Here is an 8,390-nt window from a genome sequence, read left to right on the forward strand (position 1 = left end):
GCAAAAAAAAACGTATTTAATTAATATGGAACATGCATTTACACCGTTGCACTGAGCTGCTGCATGCAAATAGGATGCATGTTCACCTGGATGATCCCTGTGTAAGCGTTTGTCTCCATATCGGTGTGTGTTATCAGGGAGCTCTCCACTCTATTGGTGCCCATCCTGCACTGATGATGGTGGAGGTCTCTGTGCAGCTGCCCCCCCCCCACCATCCTGCTGTACTCCTCTTCCCAACATCCTGTTCACACTGTGTCATGGACATGTTCCGGCACCAACCCCCCCCCCGCCCCCCTCCTCTTCCATATGCCCCTCAGTCACCCCACACAGGACCCCCACCCCTCCACCTGCAGACTGACCCCTCCTGCCTGCTCCCTTCCTCCTGCACAGACCCTCTCTGTGCTTCCTGTTTTTAATCGTTCTAAGCGATCACACACAAACTGTGTGCACTCAGTCTATCAGACATATCCGCCTGATGGCTACGTATAATAACATAACTAGCTGGGTTCATCCCCTGTCTGGCGCAGATTACTTTTAAGCCTAAGGAGCACTAATCAGAAATGAGCAGTGTGAGTCACAGTGTCCCTGTATGAGATGGAAAGAGGATCAGGCTAGTTCCATTAGCTGTTTAAATTGTTTCTGTGATAGGCTGAGAGGCGGCAAGTAGCTGCAGGTCGGTGGGCGTCCTTCACCTCGTTTCCTGCCCAGCAGCTTGTAGAATCCAGAAGAATGATGCACTGACTTTCACTCAGAGTCCCCATCCATTCTCTCTCCTCGGCCGAGCTCTGTGTACCTTTCTCTCTTTCCTCCCCTTGTGGGCTAATCCAGTGCGATAAGGGCAAGCTCTCCTCTCCATGTGGCCTCTTCAGCCTGTGAAGAGTAAAGACCACTGAAATCACTCTGGCACAACTCCATTGCCAAACACTGGTGCAGAATCTTGTGAAAAGTCATGGTTTCAACTCAAGTCCAGGGAGACAGAGGTGAGAGGGAGGGAAGGAGGGAAGGAGGGAGGGAGGGAGGGAACGAGGGAGACTGGCACTGAGAGGCTGTTTCCATTGGGCTACTTCAATCCGGACATATGTGACCTGGTCGTGATCGGACCGCGGGTGGCCAGCAAAAGTACAGGTGGAAACACACTCGGGAAGCATTGAGCTCTGATCTGTTCAGGCCACATTCGGAGGTAGTACAGAAAGTAAACTTCAACCAGCTATAACATTTTCTTGATGATTTACTACTTAATTGGATATTTCTTCATTCAAATCCTATTTTTCAGCCATTTCAGAAACAATTAGCTTGCCGGTGAGGTTATGCACTGAAGTCTATGTTGATCAGATGATGCTAGTTGTCTCAAAAGCCCTGAAAACGTGCTTAATTAATTTAGCTACATTTGTGTCCATGTCAATAATAGGAATCAGATTGAGAAAACAAAATTTCAGGGCCTCTAAGAAAAGGGATCTAAATACCACTGTGTGTACAGAGATTGCAGACTGCGGTACCACCTGTAGTTGCCGTGTTTTAATGATTACGCCCGAGGGCTGCGCTCGAGGTGCTATTTATCTGTCGTTGTGTCCATAAATACCTCATAATCACACTGTAACCTTCTGCTTTAAAATCGCAGCCATAATATTGTTCTATCGGTGTACCCTACAAGCTATAATGAGCTATCTCTGTATTGAATACTTTGCATGTGTTGGTATACACCTATGTGTTTGCGAATGTGTATGCTTGTGCTTATGTCTGATCTGATTGATAGAGGGGGTGGTGGAGGCAGCACTCCTCTGATTGCAGCTACAGGCAGCACTAGGCTTCTCATTAACCTATGATAATGCACCTGTCACCCCGATACGAAAGCCTCGCAGCACATTTGTTGCGGATGGCTGTTCTCGCTTCTTCTTCGCCCTTTTTTTTTTTTTCTTTTTTTTTTCCCTTTGCCCGACTTCCCTCCGTGCTACATCCATCTCCTTCTGTCTCTCTTTTCTGTCTTATTTTCTCCTGCACTGGTGCTGCAACACACACACAAATTAAGCTCTGCTGTTTGTGGAGGCTAGCTGACTCCAGGCCAAAGCTGACCACAGCAGATGGAGGTTATTGCGTTTTTACATTCCCCTCCTCTACTGAATACAGCAGCAGCTACAGTATTTAATGGGACCTGTGTTCACTAACCCGCTGGGAGCGGGGTTGATACGGGATCAACTGTTCCAGCCTTCATGACTGCGTTTGTGTGTGGACTACAAATGTGGTGGCAACAGTACGTGCTTTCACACAACATAAGCCCTCTTGATTCATGCGCTGGCTGGTAGAGATGTGATCGCCCCTTCTGGTCAGTGGCTCAAATTTGATCTCGGAATGAAAAATCTTCAGGCCTGTTAACTTTCCTTTTAACTCAAACACCAGGATTGGTTTGTAACAACTATTTATCCGAAACCCCAGCTATCAGTCTCATGACAATTAACCTCTGAGGGTTCATAGGTTATTTCAGTGCTTCCAGTGTAGCCAGCCAATATCTGGGCCAACACTTCCTTTTCCGTGCACCGGTGTAATTCCAATTTCTTCCTGCATGCACCTCAAGGGATACACCTCTGCCAAAATGATGCAACCACACGGTACCTTTTTATTTCTGGTGATCTATGAATCAGATGTTTTTTGCAGCACAAACTTTGAGCCGTTTTGGCTTCACAGTGGGAATTTCATGCTTTTTATAATGACCTAAGATGAAATGGCCCACTAATAGAGGATGCATTACTTACGGGCAACAGTCAGTTATGCATATAATAATGCTCGTAACACTCAGCACTGACCCTTAAAATTAAAGTTTGATAGGAATCATATAGTTTTATCAACAAAAAAAAAAGTATCTTATCAAGACCCCCACATTCATTTGTCTGCCTTTAAAAAACAAATTTTAGTAAAGCTATCCTATCTGAAATCTATATTAAAGTTATATTTAAATACACATCAACAGAGATATTATAATACAGTAATAATAGCCCTGTATTTTGACTGATTAATCATGGAAACCAATTTTACTGAGGAAATAGCCTACTATTAGCCTACTCATTCTGATAAAACACTGATAACTCTAAATGTTCAAAAACTGTAGACTTTGTATCACTTATTGATGAACCTGACAAAAAACATTGTATCAATTTCAAACAGTAGGACGACTACTTTGCAAAAATCATTAGCCTGCGGTGCCTGCAATTCTCAGTTGGCAGCTTTTACATACAGTCTATGGTTGGCAGTCAGTCAATTAACAATTTGAGTTAAGAGACGGTGTCTAAGTTAAAAGTTTAAAACGATGACAAGAAATCTAATAAAAAAGCTAAATCCTCGTCAGATAGCTGATGGGTTATAAGACTGCATTTGGGCCACAGCCTTCTACCTCTTTTGCTCCACATGGGACTGTTTACCTGAGTGCACCCAGCTCTTCAAATGTGATTGGTCAGTACGGTCCAACCCCAATGTCCACCCTAAACCCTCACTGATTTAGCTGACATCACAGCTGTAGTGTTCGAGTTCATGAGGGCCGAAATAGTATTAAAAGCAAAATGCGACACTCTATCGTGACATCACACCCTGCTTGTATCGCCATTGGAATATATATCTATATACATACATACATATATATACATGTGTATATATATATATATGTAAATAGATAGATCGATCGATAGATTGATATAAGCCTATACTTTAGCTATATTTAGGCCTATATAATGTTTATTTGTTTTAGCTAATTACCAGAAAAGGCATTAATGTTAGTAAATCGACTGACCTTTTTGGAGAGAAGATGATCACGTTTAATACATTGCAAATTTTGCTATGAACTGTGGGTAATTCCCTTCGGCAAAGTCTGCAGAAATGCAGACTTACGGAAAGGGTGCTTAAATTACTCAACATTTCCACCAGAGAGCCGTCGATGATTTGACAGTGGGACAGCCCTAAACCCTCGCGGTTACCGGGGACGCGCCTCAAAGTCTATGAGTCTGTGCGGGTTGACATTGGGATTGGGCCTACTTTAACAACAAAAGCAAACCGGAAACGCCTCCGGTAAGAAAATGTTCTCCCATTCCCTACAGAGTCTGCATTCAGATGCAGATATCTGTTTATATAAATGAACTATTAGTAAATCTTGGACCAAGTTTGTGCGTAAAGTCTTCTCAAAGTTCTTACACCTGCTAGCTAGTTTCAAAATAAAAAATGTATTAGAACAGGTTGTACCACTAGAAATGTCTTAGCTGGTAAGCTGAAGACAATGTAAACATGGAGTCGATGCATCATCATCACTTCACATTGAAACCCCTGAATAATGCCTCTGTTTTATTTATAAACATGGCAAAATCTGTGTGTTTCATATTTAATAGTGTTCAAACATTTTTGAATCACTGTGAAAAGTAGGTAGGCCGTTTAGCTTAACATTTTTTTTAAATTTAGGTTATGAAAATATTCCTCGTTGGCATCATTTCAATGTGTTGGGTTCGGTGTGTTGACAATATTTCATATATTATGCCTATCCCACAACAAATGGGTCATATAAGCTGGCTAACTTTGTTAGTTTGTTCAGTTAGCTACATACACCTGACATCCCTGGGAACAGACTATACATGTAACAACTAATCTGTATGGAATAACTATTTCGTGTGATTCAGCATGTGTTAATCTAGTGACTCTGATAGAGCTGCAAGGATTAGTTAATTACTTACTTGACAGAAGATTAATCACCAACTATTTTGATAACCGATTCATTATTTTGAGTCTTTCAGCTTCTTGAATGTGAATCATTTCCGGTTCCTTTAGTCCTCAATGGTTCTAAACTGAACATCTCTTGGTTGTGGACTGTTGGCCGGGACAAAACAAGAGATTTATGCCTTTCACCTTGGGCGTTGTGAAACACCAGTTTTTTCACTATTTTAGATTTTTAATGACCAAACAGCTGATCGATTAATCAAGAAATAAATCTGATTAATTGATGACTTTTTAAAAATCCTTACTTTCAGCCATGGTTATCTGTAAATATTTGTTTGGTAAACACCTGCATTATGTCTCTACTTATAAAGAGCTCCAGTTGTCAAGTATTATTGTAATATCTCTATAACTCATTTTCTCCTCACCAGAAAGGTTCCAGCTCCTTCACCAGATGTCTTCTTTACTCCCAGTAGCCCGTTCCAGTCGGTTTCTCTCCTCTCCAGAGGGCCCATGTGTGATTTATTTATCCTATCTGCACATTTAGTGCCAGGAACACACCCTGAGAGCTCACAGGACTATGGGAACGCCACCTCAAGCTGGAGAGTGAGAGTCAGTGAGCGAGAGGGGAAAAAACTTAGAGGACAGATAGTAAATCAGTCTGGACCTAAAGATATGTATCTGAACTATAGCATGTAAAAGTCTGGCCTCCTTCAGAAGATGTAGAGTAAGAGACTCAGAGTCTATGAATTTGTTGAGGCTGTTTACTGTAGGCTTGGGTTTATGGGGGAGTGAAGCTTCAGCAGCTCTATTAGTCACTGTCAGAAGCTGGAGAGACAGAGGAGGCTGCGCTGGTCCCATTTGATGCCGAACAGCCTTTGGAATTCAGATTTCTAAATATTGGCAGGACTTGATCATGATTAAAGAATGAGCATGTGTAGTGTTGGGAATGTCTCTGGCATGACTCCTGCCCTCCAACCTCTATTCTCATCCGTTTCATCTTATGCCAGTCAAATTTCTCTAAGGACAATCAAATATTGCGTGTGCTTTTAATGTCTCTGGACAATAACCTGAGTTTGTGTGTGTTGGATACCAGCTGCTGTCATTGAGGAAACGCACCGGGCAAATAAAGAAGAGGAACACCCCTCCTTGGTGTCGGACTTTCCTGTTTAACAACCAGCAGGCTTCCTGATGGGGCCCTGTCCTGTGACACGTGTGACTGACAGATCGCTGACACCTTTTTGTCCCTGGACTTTCAGGGGTTAAACCTGCACTACATTTTGGACATCCTCCCATTATTTTGCTTTTCATCCACACGCAGACCACTGTGATGGAAAAGAATCCACAAGCATTCACAAATGAATTCACAAACATCACATTTTTAGCATCAATTTGAGCTGCTTTCAGAAGTATTTGTCTGTATTTATCTAGTAAGCTGTCATTTGGAACTGAAGACAGGTTTTCATGAGTCCTCATTTATTTTCGTTGTTTATTAAGTGGGGCTGAAATGATGGAAAACAAGCCGCTCCTAATGTGACAAGGGGCAGAGTGGATATCTTTAACATGGCAGCCTGCTGTGTTTCACATGTAAAGGAAACCCACTGGACATCTTTAAATCAAAAGGGGGAAAAAAGTAATGGCAAATTTCTACATCAGAGTAATCAAAATGAGAGGAAGGAGGTGGGAAGCAGAGCGGATGGTCTTCAGTGGAATACTCCCGGCTGCTGATTAGAGAAGCCATGTTAATGAGATTCACTGACAGTCTAATACGGAGAACAGCATGCCCCCTGCTGTGGCTGTCTGTGCCATCCCATTCTCTCAACCCCCTTCCTCGTCTCAAATTTTGCTCTTTTTCTCAGTTTCCCTCTTCTCTGCTAGATGCCTCCTCACAGAGGGAACCATGTTTTCACTGGACTGAGACAGCGGGGGATCTGGCTGTTTTCCACCAAATTCTGTAATGATTACAGCTGAGGATTCGTACCTTCAGCATCACACGCTTCTCACAGCTCTCCTTCCTCCTTTTTCTGAGGGGCTTTAAGCGGGAGGAGCAGCCTGCCAATGCAGACACACACACACACACATACACACACACACACAAGGCACCTTGGGATTCGGGTACGGGTGGCGCCACATGAAAGGCAGGCAGCTGGGCCACATTAACAAGAGTAATGACAAACGGGCTATTGCTGTTGGTTTTTTCGATCATAAGCAGCATATCAGAGCCTTTCAGGTGCTGTCACTCAACATGGTGCTCCAGTGTGTCTGTAGGTGTGTGTGTGTGTGTGTGTACATTGTATATGTGTTTCCCACCACCAGCTGTATCCTGAGGGATCCATCTTTGAGCTCAGTGGAAAACTGTGCAGAGAAAGTAGAGAACGCAGATGTTTTAGCTCAGTAAAATGAAGGATGAGTTCATGGCAAGAACATCTGAGGCGTTCAGCTTTCTTGACCCCAGAAGGAAACTCTTAATCCAGCCAGTTTGAGAAGACATGTGTACACATCGTTCTCATAAAAACGCTGGAGATGCAACTATTGTTCACATACTTTTTTATCAAATAAACTGTGACCTAATTTGTTTTTCTGGCAGAAAAGAAGTTCAAAACAAAGAGGAAAGAGTAAAACATTGGCTAGACGTAGACACAGAAACAAATGTGTTTGAAGGCCTGTGGGTGTGTTGAAGATTATGTGTGCCTCTGCAAACTGAAAACACACCTCTTCCGACTTTACCTTGAATAGGTAGCACGTTAGTAGCGCTTAAAATGCCACTTACTGATAGCACTTTGTAGTTTGGCTTTCTTGAAGAAAATTGTACTTTCTTGATTCCTGTTGTTCTGGGTTTTGTACCCTCATGGTTGAAATGCACTTATTGCAAGTCGCTTTGGATAAAAGCGTCAGCTAAATGAAATGTAATGTAATGTAATGTGTGTGAGAGAGAGAGGGAGATAGAGAGGGTGAAAGAGGTTCTTTAGGAAATAGTTGAGACTGTGATTGTGCACAGCAGGAAGAGGGGCTGGTGGTGTTTGCAGTCAGACTAAACTGGCCCCTATTAAGCAGAAATGTGTCTGTGTGTGTGTAGGTGATCCTGTTTCAGGATTAAAAAAAAAAAAAAAAAGACAAGAGGGTGCTAATGGCCTCCCTCGGGCCAAACACTGCCTCAGCTATGTTAGCTGAGTGGCTGCAGCCTCAGAGTCGTGACAAAAAGGGAGAGGTCATCAGGGGTCAGATGGTGGGATGGATCACGGGGTGCTGTGTTTGCACAGTGGTCACATCACCCAACTTCCCCCAGCTGAGGAAAAACAACATCTCCAAACCACAAGCAAACATCCAAAGAAAAGTCCCCCAAATGTCAGAGGGCACACCTTCTGTACTGACTGTACAGCTGTAGATTCTGTGGTTTCATTTCATCAAATCCTTAACATTTGATACATTATTTAACCTCTTTAATGAAACTGTATTCACCTCTTCACAACAATCCATCGTTGCAACATGACAATCTATGTTTTCTTTATCTTTTATATTTGCTTTTAATTTGAACTTACTTTTTATGTAACTCTTTGTTAAATGTGTTTGTTATGTCCACTATCTGATAATAAGTCATTATATGTGCTTGTGTTGCAGTGCTGCAAGCCAAATTTCCCACTTTGGTCAATTTAAAAGCCAAACTGCACAGTGGCCCCTGAGGACCAAGCACAAACAAGACAGAAAGA

This window comes from Embiotoca jacksoni, unplaced genomic scaffold (genome assembly GCF_022577435.1).
Source record: "Embiotoca jacksoni isolate LCO1_2020_lvr unplaced genomic scaffold, fEmbJac1.0.p SCAF_3, whole genome shotgun sequence".
NCBI lineage: Eukaryota > Metazoa > Chordata > Actinopteri > Embiotocidae > Embiotoca > Embiotoca jacksoni.